The following is a 17,739-nucleotide window of genomic DNA, read 5'->3' as shown; positions in this document are numbered from 1 at the left end:
AAAATTAATTCCCAGTCACTGATAAAGCTAGAAGATTTCAGGTGCACTAGGTATAGCTACTGAAATAGAAACAAATAGAAAATGTAAACTGTGACAGTATTTCTTGTTTTATCTGCATTATTGGTAAAACAGTGTACACCAAAAGTAGACCTGTTGAACCATATTGAACCATACTGCTTTAAATAAACATATGTACAAGTGTGTGCTGAAATTATGTTAAAAGAACAGTTTTATGATTGCAGAGTCACTTTACTGAAAAAACAGGAAATGTCAGAATTAAAATCAGGTAGGAGATAAATCTGTTCCCTCCATTGGGTGTATGTGCTATGACATAGTTGTTAATGACGTAATCACATACAGATTTTTTCCTGAAGGACCATGCCTCATTCATCATGGAGAACTGATGTTGCTCACTTAATCAGCAGTTATTCTGTCTCTTGTTTATGCCTTATTATAAGATGAGAGGCCCCAAGACTTATTTACTGCAAACTATTCAAATCCTTATCTAAAGACAGAATTTTCAGTTGCCTCTTGGGCTTTTTTGTTGAGCTCATCCCTGTGGTATCAGAGCACTTTGCAATTAATACATTTATTTAAACAAGACCCTTGTGAGAATATGGGCTATTATTAGCCCTATTTTACTGATAAAATTTTGGTTCTCCAGTTTGAGGTACATATGGCCAGATTTCTCCTGTGTGCTTTGTCTGTTTAAAGCAGAGTTGAGGTCCTATTGAGCTCAGTTGTAGCTGCAATACTCAGCATTTCAGCAAATCATATCCCAGAGTATGAAGTCAGATAGGCAGAAAATAAAATATGCAGAATTACTGTCTGCTTAGAGAAAGTTTGCTTTTTGCTCTTTCTGACTTCTTGTCTGATCCATTCCTTCTCCCTGGCCTCCTCTCCTATCTCTGACTTCAGCCCTATCTTGTCCTCTCAGGCCTGTTGAGGAAAGCCAGGCTAAGACACAGCCATGAGATGGCTGGGCAATGAAAAAAGACAGTACGCAATGGGTGGAGAGGAGGAAGGAGTTCAAAAAAGGAATTTAGAAACTTTGCCTAGCCAGGTAGGGATGGTGTTACGAAAGCCAAAGCTCAGCTAAAGTTGATACTTGTGAGGGAATCACGGAAAACAAGAGGCACTTCTGTCCTGCATTTGCAGTAAAAGGCTGAACAAGAAAAATGTGGGGCTGTTGCTGAATGGGGCATGCGATTTAGTGAAAGCAAACAGAGATCAGCCTGGATGTAATGAAAGCCTGTTTCCTAGAGAGAACAGTCAGGCAGTGGAACTGGTTACTGAGAGAAGCTAAACAGGCCCCATCCTTGGAGGCTTTAAAGAAGGTTAACTGGCTAAAACCCTGATAAGCTTGGTCTGCCTTCCTGACTGATTCTGCTTTCAGTAGGATGTTGAACTAGGAAGCTTCCTAGGTCTCTTTCCCACTGAACTATCCTCTGGTCCAGCAGTTTCATCTCTCTTTTTTTTTAAAGCATGTTTTTCTGCAAACAACAACTCACATAAGAGTTGCCTGTGGTCTTTTTGACGTTTGAATTACATTGCTTTCTCAGAAATTTGATTTGATTTAATTTAATTTAATTGCAAGAAACCCACTGGCTGGCTCATGCAGCAAGGTGGCCATCTGAGAAATTAAGTGTTAGAATGTGGGCATTTACTTCAGTTTTCTCTGGTCATATGAACTGAGAGATTCCCTTCTTCTTCTACAATAGATTACAATGAGGTGAAATTTGGGGATTTATTCCTGGGGAGAGGAAAAAGTGCAATCCTGACATAAGTACCACAGTCTCTTTGGAATATGAGGTTGCTGGTGCCTTTCAAAGTGAGACTGGGAGAAAGTGCCAAAAAAAAAAGAAAGGGAAAACAGGCAAAATGTGTTTTCCCCTAACTTCATTCTCAGATAAAGAGTTATTGTATATCCACAAAACAAAGAAAACCACTAACCAACAACAGCAACAAAAGATGAACAATGAATATTTCCACCTAAGTAGTTGTAGTGTCACAAATCTGTAAGCAATGCAGGTACAGCCTGCTGTAGGGAAGAGTCTTAAAATAGGTCGTGATCTCCAAATCACCTAGAATAAGGGACATTGTAGAAATGTTTCTGTATGTCTCCTTCCCACGATAAAGGTACAGCAAGTAGGAAATGAACTGCCAGAAAAGAATAACAAATCTATACCAGCCTCAAAGGTGGTTCTCTTGCGTGCACAGCCTAAAGCACCTACCTCTTCTCACTCAATACATTTTTGCATGTTTTTTTCTTCTGTGCAATACTGTGGATCACATGGAAATAAGAAAAGTCCTCAAGAGCTTTTCCATCTATAAATGGATTTCAGAAATGTCAGGGTGCATTGCCAATGAAGATGTAGTTTCAAGGCTGCAAAATACAAAAACATTGTGTATGTGTAAAGCTGTACCCTCTCAATTTGTTGTTAATTTTCTTTCAAACATTAGACTAGCTTTCAGCTTCTGGGAAGGCAGAGGACATATTAGTTCTGTATGAAAGCAATTTACTTTAGTTACTCATACATATACATATATGTATACATCTACATCTGCACACAAGTGTACATGTGCATGAAGAAGTGGTTTGAACTAAGAGAATCACAGAATGGTTTGGGTTCGAAAGGACCTTTAAGATCATCTAGTTCAAACAGCCCTGCATGGGCAGGGACACCACCCACTAGACCAGGTTGCTCAAAGACCTGTCCAACCTGGCCTTGAACACTTCCAGGGAGGAGCCTTCCACAACTTCCCTAGGCAACATGTTCCAGTGAAGAACCACCTGTATAGTGAAGAATTTCTTCCTAATGTCTAACCGAGATCTAACGCTTTTCAGCTTAAAGCCATTACCCCTCATCCTATCACTACACACCCCTTGTAAGAAGTCTCCCCCTGGCTGTCATGGAGGCTTCCCTCAGGTACTGGAAGGTCGCTGTGAGGTCTCCTCAGAGCCTTCTCTCTTCCAGGCTGAACAGCCCCAACTCTCTCAGCCTGTCTTCACAGCAGAAGTGCTCCATCCCTCGGATTATGTCTGTGGCCCTCGTCTGGACTTGCTCCAAGAGCTCTATGTCCTTCCTGTGTTGAGGGCTCCAGAACTGGACACAGTACTCTGGGTGAGGTCTCACAAGCATGGAGTAGAGGAGCAGAATCATCTCCCTTGACCTGCTGGCCACACTGCTTTTGATACAGCCCAGGGCATGGTAGGCTTTCTGGTCTGTGAATGTACATTGCCGACTCACGTTGAGCTTTTCATCAACCAACACCCCCAGGTCCTTCTCCTCAAGGCTGTTCTCAATCCATTCCCTGCCCAGCCTGTACTTGTGCATGGGATTGCCCCAACCCAGGTGCAGGACCTTGCACTTGGCCTTGCTGAACTTCATGCAGTTTGCACAAGTCCACTTCTCAAGCCTGTCAAGATCCTTTTCTATCTCTTCCCTCCAGCATGTCATCCACACCACACAACTTGTTTTCATTACTAAACTTGCTGACAGTGCACTCAGTTTCACTGTCCATGTCTCTGACAAAAATGTTAAACAGCACTGGTCCCAGTACTGACCCCTGAGGGACACCATTCATCAATGGTCTTCATGTGGACATCAAGCAGTTGGTCATTACTCTCCAAGTGCAACCACCCAGCCAACTCCTTATCCACCGAGTGGTCCATCCATCAAATCCATATCCATAATCCATAATTTTGAGACCAGGATGTTATGTCAGACAGTGTCAAACACTTGACACATGTCCAGGTAGATTACATCAGTTGCTCTTGCTTTGTCCACCAATGCTGTGACTTCATCATAAAAGGACACCAAATTTGTCAGGCATGATTTGGTGAAGCCATGTTGGTTACCATCAACCACCTCCACGTTTTCTATGTGCCTTAGCAGAGTCTTCAGGAGGATCTGTTCCATGATCTTGCTGGGCACAGAGGTGAAACTGACTGGCCTGTATTTCCCTGGGTCTTCTTTCCTTCCCTTTTTGAAAATGGGGATTATGTTTCCCCTTTTCCAGTCAATGTGAACTTCACTAGACTGCCATGACTTTTCAAATATGATGGAAAGTGGTATTGCAACTTCATCTGCCATGTCCCTTAGGAGCCGCAGTTGGATCTTGTCATGTCCCATGGACTTGTGCACTTTCAGGTTCTTTAGATGGTCTCAAACCTGCCCTTCTTCTACAGTGGGTGGATATTCCTTTTCCCAGTCTCCGCCTCTGTCTTCTGTGACCTGGATGGTGTGGTCAGAGCCCTTATGAGTGAAGACTGAAGTAAAAAAGAAGTTCAGTACTTCAGTCTTCTCAGTGTGACGATGTCTCCTGTTTCCTTCTGGAAGGAAGGGCCCACATTTTCCCTCTTCTGCCCCTTATCACTGATGTAACTGTAGAAGCACTTTTTATTATCCTTGATGTTCCTGCCCAGCTTTAACTCTATCTGGGCTTTCGTTTTACCAACCTGATCCCTGGCTTCACAGACAACTTCTTTGTATTTCTCCCAAGCTACCTGTCCCTACTTCCACCCTCTGAAGACTTTTTTTGTCTAAGAGTGTCCAGGAGCTCTTTGTTGATCAATGCTTGTCTCCTGGAATCCTTGCTTGCCTTCCTCTTTCTTGGGATGCATGGCTCCTGGGTATGGGGTAGACAATCTTTGAATACTGACCAGTTGAGAAGCCACATCTGACCTGAGGGAAGGAATACAGGTACACAGATTCACATAATTAACTCGGTCAATTTTAAACTCTGGAAGGCTTTCATCCCTCACGAGATGAAATGACATAAGTTTTATTTTCTTAGTTGCCCACTTATTGAGGCCAAAGCTGCAATTCATAGTAGGCAGTACCTCACATCCAGAGTGGATGTTTTTGCAGAACCAGTGACAGTGCTGGAAAGCTGAAATTCTGCTTTAGAGGCAGGAACCTCTACACCCTTTCTGTATCCAACTTCCAGCAAGAAACTTTCTTAACATTAAAAATTCTTTGCATGAGCTAATGGTGTGCAGCTCTCTCAAAGTATACATGTGAGTCCAATGAGATTGTTGGGATCTAGATCAGGCAGCTAAACCTCAGCTGCTCAGAAAGAAAACAAAACAATCAAGTTGTGCGCAATCCAATCTTCTCCGCCTCAGGTTTTACTGTGTTCAGCTCTGGTCACCATGAGCAGTGCTGGAATCCTTTCTAGTCTCATGCTGCCCACAGGTAATAAACTGGGAAACCACTTTGCCCCCTTTTCAGCCTGGTTCCCAATTTCATGCTGAGCCAGGCCCTGCAGCACAGCTGAAGTTCAATCAGGAGGTGAATAAATGCATACATGGCACAACAGGCTTAATCCCAGTAACTTTAATTTCCTTCACCTTTATAGACTGGCAAAAGGAAGAGGTAATTTATTTATTTATTTATTTATTCTTTAAGGGAATTAATACTGTAGCTGTAGGGGATGAGCTTCATTAAAGTAACTTTCTATTTACTATCGAAAAGGAAAGCTTTAGGTTTAATGGAAACATTCAGTGAAAAAGTACAGAATAAACAGGTCATCCTGCAATCTCTCATTTCCTCTGCTATTTGTTACCCCTTCATACAGTTTGAGGGGAACATTTTGACATCTGCTCTTCAACTTGGAGCTGTTCTTGGGACTAGTTTTTCATTTCACTTGGAGCATTTGAACTCTTGAATAGAACCTCTCTTATCATTGCCACACCAAGTAGTTATTGGTACAAAAGATGTGAGACACAGAAAGAGAAGAGCCTGATACTTCCCAGCTCAGGCAACTACTGCTACTAATCTGCTTTTTTTTTTTTTTCACAGAACAGTGAGTCATGTTTTAGGATTGAAATAAGATTTATTTGCTGAGTTAGAAGAAATAAATAAAAATTGAGAATAAACAGCAGTAGACATTGAAAGTCAGTTGGTACCTACTGAATCATATCCTTGGATTAGCAGAGATTTGTATGCTTACTTAATAGTTTTTTTCTAAGTGCAGTTGCTCTTGGAGACTTCTGTGCTGGTCCTAATTCTGTGATTACAACCCTCTCTATCTGTTAACCTTCTTTACTTCCTGCTTGGTATGTTTGCTCCTTCAGAGAAGTCAAAGAAATATATCTGTTTTTATAACTAGGAGGAAGCATCATGTACATAGTGAAAGTCCCTCACTGACATGTGGCTTCCTAAAGCTGTAGATTCACAGTCAGATTCTGATTTTGGGTGGGACACACTTATGGTTTGGTAGACCTTGTTGGTGACTTGGCATGGAAGTTTTTTCAGATTTTTCGTTGTTAAAGTGCACTAATAAGGTAAAAGCATTTAGTGAATGATTATCTGGTACAAATATGCTCTGTTGTCTGTGCTGCCTCCACTTGACCTAAAGCTGTTACACCAGGAACAGGGCTGGTGTGGGACATCACTGTGAAGATGAAGGTGCTGGAAAGTCTCTGTGCTCCAACAGAGCCCATGTTGGGGAATAAAAAAGTAAAAGCCCTGGTTAGGAGCCTGCTATTTCTTTAAATGGGAGATACAAAGCTGAGAGAAGGATTTAGTCAAAGGATGTGTAGTGAAGGGAAGAAAGATTCATAGTAGTTCTCAGTAGTAATCTTGTTCTTCTTTTTTTACCAAACTCCTTTGTTCAGTGAAGAAGAAAAGATGAATAAGAAAGGGCAGGATGGAAGTATAGAAAGCAATGAATGCTAGAGAAAAGATAAATCAGGTATACTTACTTACTGTAGTACAAACATGCAAGATAATAGGATATTTGGAACATGTCTGTCAAAGCAAACGAGCCAGGGAGAAAGGGCAAATACAAGTGAGAGTTCTTATTTTCTGAGCTCAATGCCCACAACCGGCATTCAAGAACAAGTCCAGTCTGTTATTTTTAAGGTTTACAATACACTTGTTGCATTTCACATAGATGCCGGGGCAGAGGTGACTGGGATTTGTAGAGGGACAAAAGTGTACCAGCTCAAGGTGACAAATCAGTTGTCTAGATCCATTCAGAGCCCACACATGCTACAAAGGCAAAAAGGAGAGTGACATCTTTGCAATCTGTCAATCCAAGGCCCCTCCACCAGCTACTGCAAATGCACAAGGAAGGCCTTGTGCCTTGTCTTTGTGAGAAGTGTGTGCTTCAAAGGGGTCTGCTGTGGAAGCTGGAAACCCACCCTGGTCAGTCAACAATCCCACTGGTTCCCACAAAAGGCTGTTCTGAGGCAGAAAAGAGCAGGGAAGGTAGGAAGCTGAGCACTGAGACTGCTTCCTTGGGCTTGGGTTCTATCTTCATGCTACCTAAAGTCAATATTGCCTTCCCGGGATGCAGCCTGCAGGTTCCCCAAAGTCCTTGTACTAAGGATTACTGCTTCTGCAGATACTTCCTCTGTAGGAAAGTGAGTGAGATGCTGTCCAGAGGGCCTAAAGGGGGTGGAAGTTTATAGATATGACATTTGAGTTTATGGGAAGCATAAGAAAGGACATGATATTCACTTCTGGACATTATCTTAAAGGTTCCTGGGCTCCAACTAAATATAGAAGAATGTACACTGTTAGAAGTATGGCTGTGGCATTTAAGGCACTGCTGAATATGGGTGGGGAGCAGATCAGCACAAGTACTGTTCTTTCAAAACCTTGACCCAAGCTTATAGGATATTCTTGAAATACGCACTTGGAGATGTGAAGGAGCACAGAAACGTTCCTGCCTGGGAGGTTTGACTGGAACAAATTACATGCAGTAGCACCCTCTTGTAAATCAATCTCTCATTTGGTTTAAATCCCTTCTGTTACTTGTGAATCATCAGAGGACACCAGAATTACTGTGGTTTAAAGTTATTTACTTCCAGAGTTCTGGTAGTCTGTAGTGAATTATAGTTACTTAACAAGCTTTTATCTAAGGTTCCTGCAACTGAGCAATTAACTTGCTGACTGTTACACTAATGTAAAACATGTAAATAGATTGTGGTTATGAAGGAAATGCTTAACAAGTCATAAACTGGGAATCAGCTGTTGATTTTTATATTTTTTTTCTGTTATTTTCTGAAAAAAATATACAAGTTCTTCCTGGAATTGCAGTGTTTTTCACTAAAGCATTGAAATGTGCGTGTCTTTGAGACACAGAAGAATACCCAGAAAGAGTCAGAACCCCTAGCAGTTTACCATGTAGGGTGAGAGGATTCCTCTGAGAAACAGACATTTGGGAAATCATTACAAACAGGACTCCATCAGTCATGATGGAGCATAAATTTCTAAATTTATAAGCATGGAAAAAATACCTTGCATTTACCAGGAATAAGAAAATGTGGCTCTGCAACTTATGTGATGTAGGTTAGGATATATAAATGAAGTCTCCTTTCCTCTCCTTCCTACTTCTATGAGTAGCCAAGCCTACAGGATAAGTAACACAATTCCTTTGCATGATGATACCTTTAATCCTTTGTCCTTGTTTTGCAGAGCTCAACAGCATTGCCATATAAAGTATCATCACTATCTCAGAAGCTTGCCCTATTTGAATAGATGGGACAGCATCAGACTCTCTGCAGGTTCAGACCTTGTTTAATGTAGACTTCTTTGGCTCACAGCTGTAAGACCTACCTTGATGATTGCTTTTAGAAAATAATGATATGCTTGTCTATTTGCTTTCAAACTAGTCCTTGCGCCTTCCCTGGAAGGTATTGCACTATTAAGACTATGGAGCAGAACATGGTAAAAGAGGACTTCTCTGACTCCTTCAACTGCTTAATAATTAACTATATGACCTTTGTTTTGAAGTAAAACCAAGTTAATTAATGCATAGTTCAATAGATTATATTGCCTATAATATGACTATGATGTATAATGTAAATTTAGGAAATATGAAGATTAAGTGGGGATAAAATGTTCCATTGTATACTGTGACAAGGATTATAAGAGCACTTATTTGCAAATGTCTTCTTTCACTCATTTTATTGCACTTTGCATCACTATGTAATTATGTAGAATTGCTTGAAAAAACACTTGGACTTCTGGCCCCTTGGGGTGCAGCTTAGTGAGAGAGAGGCAAAAAAAGGTCAGTGAGTAAGAAATCAAATTTTCTGCACTATTACAGTGTGTTCCCTGGAAGTGGAAATATTTCTGCAACACCTCCTGCAGGAGGGCTCATCTAAAGGTTTACTTATACTCATCCTGTATACTTTTAATCCAAACTTAAAACATTTTCTGCCACCTATTAGCTTTGCATCATCATTGTCCTGGTATCTGGGAAAAAAACCAAACCAAAACATAAAACACACATAAAAAAACTTCTGATCAATTAAAAATCAGAAATGTCTTTCATTTTTCTGCAAATGAATTAAAAAATCTTCACAATTTCTAAGTGAGTCAAAAGAGTGCACTTATCTCCATTTTCAAGGTAGAGATATGGAGGAAAAGGGGCAGCTAGGCTCCTCTGGATGCAAGGCTGTAATAGGACTTTTTTTTTTTTTTTTTTTTTTTGCTTTAGGTACACTTGCATGCACAGAATTGCTTTTCTGTGATGGTCATCTGGTGCCTTTCAGCAAGTAACTGAAAGGTTAGTGCAGGAAGAGATGGTAGAGTCCTTTTTCTTTATGATTCATTTCACAGGTATGGACTATCTCACTAGTTAACTGTGTTTGATGGCTGTGGAAAGTGTCATGAGGTCTGAGTAACTGCAAGTACTGCTCACCTTGTTCTTTGTGCCTTGACTCAAATGCCTTTAGGTATTTTGCAAAATCCTAAGATAAAGACTGATATGCAAACAACACCCCTGAGATAAATGGCAATAAATGTTCTGTATGACATACTTCATTTGTGAGGCGGTCAGATAAAAAAATGATTAGACTGATGGGGTTTTATTATTTTTCTCTGATCCTTATAAGTTGAATCTTCCTATATTTTGAAAACTGATTTGACATCCAGTAAGTCTGCTAAAACAGGAGGGGCGAGAGAGGTTGCACTATTCCAGTGTCAAAAAGGCAGGCAAAATGCAGAAGAATAGTGAGGGCTAAACCACAGGCCATGAAGAATGTCTAGTCTATATCTAGTCTAGACTATATCTAGTCTATATCTAGTCTAGATATAATCTAGACTAGATATAGGCTAAAAATGTCCTCTCTAGGTGACTGAGTAGTTAAAGGTGCTTGTTTCTGGGCTGCAGGACCCACCAGCCAGTTATAGTCAAGGCTATGAGCCAGCCTTTGGGCTTCTGGCTTTTGCCTTCATCATCATCATCATGGGCTGCTGGGTTTGCAGACCTACTGTGTAGCAGTGCTAATGGTGGCCTGGAGGCTGTGCACAGGAACCGTCTTGGAAGCAGAAAGGGAAGGGGGAAATCAATACTAATACAGCCAACACCAAGGTCTGGCCAAGTTGTGTATCTGCAGCTCCAAATCAGAGAACTTTGTGTGGAAAATGGATTGACAACCTGAGGAGAAGGACCGGGGGTGTTGGTTGATGAAAAGCCCAATGTGAGTCAGCGATGTGCACTTGCAGCCCCATAACCTGGGCTGTATCAAAAGCAGTGTGGCCAGCAGGTCAAGGGAGATGATTCTGCTCCTCTACTCCATGCTTGTGAGACCTCACCCAGAGTACTGTGTCCAGTTCTGGAGCCCTCAACACAGGAAGGACATAGAGCTCTTGGAGCAAGTCCAGAAGAGGGCCACAGACATAATCCAAGGGATGGAGCACTTCTGCTGTGAAGACAGGCTGAGAGAGTTGGGGCTGTTCAGCCTGGAAGAGAAGGCTCTGAGGAGACCTCACAGCGACCTTCCAGTACCTGAGGGAAGCCTCCATGACAGCCAGGGGGAGACTTCTTACAAGGGGTGTGTAGTGATAGGATGAGGGGTAATGGCTTTAAGCTGAAAAGCGTTAGATCTCGGTTAGACATTAGGAAGAAATTCTTCACTATACAGGTGGTTCTTCACTGGAACATGTTGCCTAGGGAAGTTGTGGAAGGCTCCTCCCTGGAAGTGTTCAAGGCCAGGTTGGACAGGTCTTTGAGCAACCTGGTCTAGTGGGTGGTGTCCCTGCCCATGCAGGGCTGTTTGAACTAGATGATCTTAAAGGTCCTTTCGAACCCAAACCATTCTATGAATCTATGAAATATGGGAATTGTTTCAAGGTCAAATCTTAGTTGCTGTTTTTACTCAAGAATATTCCGTTCATGACAGCATAGCGGTGCGAGCTAGCTGGATGTCAGATCTAACTTTTTTTGCCTTTCTTCTCCATCTGGCTTTGAAAGGCTTCTTTACAATTTATGTTTCTGTTAAGAATTTGGGTTCACCTTTGGAGTGACATACTGAAATGAGGAAACCATGTCCTAAATTATTCCTGGTTAATGCTTACTTTTCTTTATAGATTAGCAGTAACTCCATATTAATCCCACTTTTTCATTTCCCTGTCCCCAAAGAAGAATAGCCTTTAACTTTGTGGTTGCAAATCTAAATCTGTTATCTATGACAAGATCCTTTCTCCACTAGGCAGAGGCTGGCCCTTGTCTGTCATAATTTAGACCTGTAGGAAAGCTCCATGTGACATGATTTGAAGAAGCAAAATTACTTTTACCCCCAAGTTTTAATAGCTTGAAGATATCCATGCTAGGCCAACAGTAATGAAAATGTTGGATCCATCATCTGTTTTGGTTTTGGTAAAACATTTAGTGGTCTCAACATAGATGTGAAGGGAGAAAAAACCTACATATTGAGTGCTAATATTACAACTGGATTACAACTCTGCTGTGAGTACTTCTTTCATTTTTACATTAATTTGGAGTCAAATTTATAAAAATAAATATTTGTGTTGAACAGACATACTTGTATTATTTCAGTGATACAAAAATGTGCGTTTTTTTTTCATGTGACCCTGAAATGTTTAATTCAAGCAGAGTGACACATTTTGAAAGGCCACACCACTACATTTAAATCAGCTAAGAGATATCTATTTTAGCTGATGGGCCTTCTGAACAGCCAATGGAGGCAGAGAGGCTTTTGAAGGGTCACTTGAAATTTGGGTCACCTCCTGAAGGTGTTGTCTTTCTGGGTTACTTATGTTGAGGCTGATGAAAGTGCAGTGCTGGTCAGCACTGGAGTACCCCAAATTCACCTGACCAAAACCCAGCCTTTTATTCCAATTATCTGACCTTCTTTTTTTTTTTTTTCTTCTAACATTTTGGTCAAGGGCTAAAGCAAACTGTGGTAGTTCAGAAATAGTGATACACACTATTTAAATTTTTCTACATTTCCCTATTCACTTTATTCTTCTGGTTAAAATATTTGTTCTATTTGATTAAATTTTTGATGAGCTTTTTGTAGCCTTGGAACTGTGTTTTCTATCAAATTAACTATTTTGCTGAAAAAAGCATTCAAGATTAAAGCTGGCTATATATTAAAGCAGATAGCTTCTGTTTTTGCCATAGTCTTTGGATAAACACAAATTCCAGGCTGTTAACTTGGCATCCCTCACCAGCGTGTAATTTAGAGAGCAAATGAACAACATTTCAAGTAAACAGAGGAGTATCTTCCCCCCTTTTAGGATGTTGATTCCAACTTCCTCAATCTCCTTCTGTTGATCTCCTCTGGGGGAAGAGAGTTGAGTACAATAATGACAAAATGGCAAATGTGCAAACTCCCTTAAGGAACACTTAAAAGCTGCTTCATCACAGGAGTGTGACATGGACATGAAAACAGGCTTGTTCTCTTGCTTCAGATTCCAAGCAGCCATCGACTTTATTGCATATTTTCACCTATGTAAGTTACAAATTAGTGACAAATACGTTTGAAAGCTAGTCATTAGCTCAATCAATCAATTATTCAAAAGATGTATCAGTGTGATTAGTTGCTCTCAGTTAATTATAGGAACAATAATTAGCTAATAAGGGAGTCCATCATTCATATAATACTGATTTTCATTGTTTCATTTTCATAATTTTAAAAAGTCCCTTGAATCTATATATTGAGACACCACCTAAGTTAACTTTTGAAATAACTTCAGCAAGTTGCAGGAAGTGCTTTACTGTCTTCTAGCTCTCTTGGACAAATGTACGCTTCTACCTTCTTCTCAGCACTGGATTCTGTTGAAAATGAATAAATGTATCTTCAAATGTAGCCTTAATAGTGAATTACCTTGGGAAGGCTGAGTGTCACACAGATGATTAGACAACTTGCTGCTTTTAATCACTTCATTCCTGGACAAATCTAAACTGATGCCAAGCACTGGCAAAGAAAGATTGGTGTATCAAAGACATTATATCTCATTCCTATAAATACACAATGTGTTCTGAAATTGCATGTCTCAATTTTCAGTTTTGAAGACCATACAATTTCATACTTCTCCTCCCTAAAATTAGCACTTGAAGGAGAATGCATGTGCAGACATTTTGTTTGAACAGATTTCGCCTGTTCATTCCTTCTATTTGCACTTCCTTCTCAGGATCTTCAACGCCAAATTGTTAAACTTTTATCACTCAGTTACATTTCTGGGTTCTAAAAAATGAAGAGAAAAAGCACAGGTCATGGTGAGCACAGAGCATTGGTGAAAAAGGCACAGAGCACAGGTGAATGAGACCTAACTCACTGTGACACCCCAAGATGCATTTGTGAGTCTAGCCCAGTGCATCTGGCTCATCCCCACAGGGTCAAGCTAAGGACAATAATCCAGCATTTGATGCTGAAGCGACTAAATATGACACTTCATATGACCAGATTATTATTTTTTTTCTCAGCTGTTTTCCAACAGCTGAGAACGTGACACTAAGGCTAAGAGTAGAGGTTCCTACTTGTGCTTAAAAAGAGCAGTTCAACACTTCCCCATCTCCAAAGGCCATACTTGCCTGATGGTGATTAGCTGGCACAGGCAGCTAAACCAGTAGGAAATGAATTCCACAAAACCACACAAGATGAAGGGAGCATGGCACTGCAAGGACATGGGGAAGGAGGCAATGGGGATTGTTGCTTTCATCTGCTGTGAGCTGCTACTTCTGCTTGCCTGTATTGTCCGTCTGAACCATAAGCACAGGCTATTTCAACTTGGTAGCATGGCTGAAAACTCTTCAGCCACTCCAACTAAGATGCTCCTATTACTTACCTCTAGCTTGTAATCAAACGGGATGATGGGTGGTCACCTTTGCAGTCACCTACAGACTTTTCCCAACTCCCCCACTTGGTGAATGCTCTGAATTGTTTTTATAACATGCTAGATACAAGCTTTTAGAAGGCTTGCCCTTCTCACTGGGTCTCCTGGTGTTTTAAAAAACATGTGATTGGCTAAGGCTTTTGGTTTTAATCTTCATTTCACCTCTATCTTTACTCTGAAAGTCTCTCTTAGTTCCTGCTCCAGTTCTAGCTGCCCTGAGCAACAATTGCATTAGCATATCAGTAATACAGCCCATTTATTTAAAATACTTTAAAAAAAATTATAAGACCCAGTTAGATCTCAGCAGACTCTGATAATCTTTAACTTAGCATAGTCCAGTGGTCAAAACAATAGAGGCCAGGAAAATCTGCATCCAATAAAAAAATCACTCAGAAAACCATGTAAGCTCTGAATCCCAGCTCCTTTATGTGTGATGTAGGATTTATACCTGACAAGGTGTTATGAGACATCTATATATGGTATACATTAATTAACAGCTCTCCATTTCCTTGTCATATCTCCTACATACTAGTTACATGACTTGGACTCACAGTTTTGGTGAGCTCCCTTGCATACTTTCCAAACCAAACCATCCTTTATTATCTGCTCTTCTTGCTTTGATATATTGGATAAATAAAAAAGGTTTGACAAACAGAAAAATTGTGTTCCATTGAACTTATGGTACCTCATCCTGTTAATGCATTAATCATCAAAACCATTGCTTGTATGTACCTTTCAGGCTGATATTAAATAGCAAAAGGAGTAAGAGTCCTCAAACATTCAAACCAATGTTCTTCAGTGCATAGATCAAACCATGGCACTGCACTGCTTTCTTCTGCAAGTTTCATCTGCATATAACCCTGCAGAAAGTGAAAATTTTAGGACTGATTTGTCTGAGCATTTCTGATTATTATGTCTGGATGTATGTGACACTCTAGCCAAATCACACCACCTCGCTTTTCTCATTACTACTGTTGTTTCTTTGCAAAACAGCTATAGAGCTTCCTCTATCTAGTACTGAAAAAGGTCCCCCTTCCTCTGGTGTAACTTCACTTGATAATCTGATAGCTATTCTGCCCTTTCCCTATCCATGCTGCCTTCCCTGTTTTTCTCCTTCTAGTTCAATCCAGGTAACTTCAAATTCATCCCTCAGACCTTTTCCTCTCTCTTTTGTGAAAATTTTTGTGTGGCAGGCAGGGAAGGAGGCTGCTGGGTGGCATATTCTGAGCTCCCCTAGAGTTTCTCTTGCATAAGCACTGCAATCTGGCACAGGCTGACCCTACTCACTGATCTTACTGTTCTTTTGCTCAGTTCTTGAGCACTTTACAGGTGTATGACTGAATGAATGGTTTGTTTCTTTTTCTGGAAAGGCATACTTTCTGATGCTGAAAAACAGAAGCAATGCAAATGTTATTGGATCAATCTGATTCAATTACTTTGTCTATTCTTGGATTTAATGTAATTGATAATAATTTAGAGACATATTCTGGATTACTTTTCTTTTTTCTTTCTTCCTGTGCTCAAATTTATCATAACAGACTCTGGAAAACACTAACTTTGTCCCTTTCTCCCAACAACTATAGCAAAAACCCAATTTATTTTAAATTAATTTATTGCATTCTTCTCCTCTCTAGATGCATATACAAATACATACAATCCACCACACAATTAGTATGGACTAAACAAATATTTGCAACATAATGTTCCTTTATAAAAGATTCCCTATAAATCCATTACTTCCTGGACATTAGAATGGACTCTCCAATGAAGAGAAAAGAAAAGGAAAGTGCATGGTATAAGGAATGGAACAAATGAAAAACTCTGGCATGTTAAAAGACAGAGGAGTAGGGAAAAAGCAAGTCAAAGACCTCTCTCTTGAAATCTCCCCTAATTGGCAGATCATTTTTCTATATCACCATGGTACTGCAACACCGTGAGAAGACAGATATTATGCTAGAAAACTACACAAATCCCAGAACATATTAAGGTAAGCACATGTGATCTCCTTCTTCTTAGAAGCACTATGCAACAGGCAGGAAAAAGAGGAAAATGTTACAATTTTTCAGGGAAGAACAGTAAAAAATGCAGAATCAACTCCTGTATAGAAGCTTTTGTAGAATAATTTCAGCAAACTCAGTGAGTGCAAAGCACCTTTGGATCCCATTCATCAGCATTCATGTGTTGCTCTGTGCTATTTAATTTACTGCTGTTATCTAAATGTTTTAGTCATCCTGGAAATATTTCTGTGTTTTGATAAATTTTGGTTGTAATAATTAATGCCTGCTGCATAAAAGGTGTGTCTATAAAGTGCTATAAAGTGCTGTATATTTTTGTGTGGGTAGCTGCATACAGATGCAACCACAGGCATCTAATAATCATAAAAAGAGTATGAATGCTGAATTCAGACACAATGTACCTACTGATTAAAAAGCTAGTAACAGCTATATATTGTAAAAATCAGGGGCGTATTACGAAATTATATACAGAGCACAAAAGTAAATTACTTGCTTAGATTATGTTATTATTGCTGATGAAAGTAGTTCACATCATTGTTCTGCAAGTAAGTTTTTTACATTGTAAACTAAAAAAATGTGGGGAAACCTGTTAACCCCACTTGTCTGACCTGTTCCTGTCAGAACTATCTTTAGTTGAAGCTTCGGAAGCAAAAAGTCTACGCCCCCCTTTCTAATGTTATCATCCCCCCTGCTGTTTTAATTTATGTGTTTAATTTTGGTTTGCTGGGTGCAATATGGCTAATTGCTTGAAAACTGTGCAACCTTACAAGTGAAATTTTGCTTTTATAATTTGTAGCCCATCAAGTGTAATAATGTACATTTAATTTCTCAAAAAGATAATTATGCTAATAGAATTCTTTGAATAAAAATTCTCACTTTATGGAGGATAATGTCCTCTACCTCTTAATTTATACTAATCTAGGTCTGTAAGGAATTTTTAATAAGCTACTTCAGCCCAGGGCCAGTAAAGGCTAGACAGGAGCAAAGGACTTACAGATCCCAAATGCGACAAAACAGGATCAGAGGACTTTGAAAGAAGTGATGCAGGCACTGGATTTGGATAAATGCTAGAATATGCAGCAACCAATCCTGCTCATGCGGGAGGATGTGGTCTTGCTATGTTTAGCTTACAGAGGAAAAGCAAGTAAGGGAAAAAAAACAACAGTGCAGGTGAACAACTACATTACGATCAAGCAGAGTTTGCAAGATGCCAGCCTTCGTGCAACAGCCCATCACTGCCTCAAAATGTGACACCTAAGCAGGGCCCACCCCTTGTTAGACTGACGCTTGGTGAACCCGCACCCAAAGGGACCAGGGGCTCTTCCAGCAGCCTGAAGAGGCTGCAGCTGGGTGGAAAGCACAATGGCAGGAGAGCAACAGCACCTTCCTCAGCCCCAGGGAAGTGCAATTTATTTTTAAGGCCATTCATTAAGCACCAGTTAGGGGTGAGGGCTTGGAACCAGCTTGAGAGAAATAAGGTACCGCACATACCACTCTTTGATGCCCGAACTGCCTCCTTGTCAGATAAACTCTGCTTTGAGAGTTGAGCAGTATCTGCAGGAGCATTTCTGACTGATATTGAAGCTTTTGGAGCAGGGAGGGGCCATACTGAGGCCAGG

The sequence above is a fragment of the Chaetura pelagica genome, unplaced genomic scaffold (genome assembly GCF_000747805.2).
Source record: "Chaetura pelagica isolate M959 unplaced genomic scaffold, ChaPel_1.0 scaffold101, whole genome shotgun sequence".
NCBI lineage: Eukaryota > Metazoa > Chordata > Aves > Apodiformes > Apodidae > Chaetura > Chaetura pelagica.
This window is presented reverse-complemented; position numbering follows the sequence as displayed.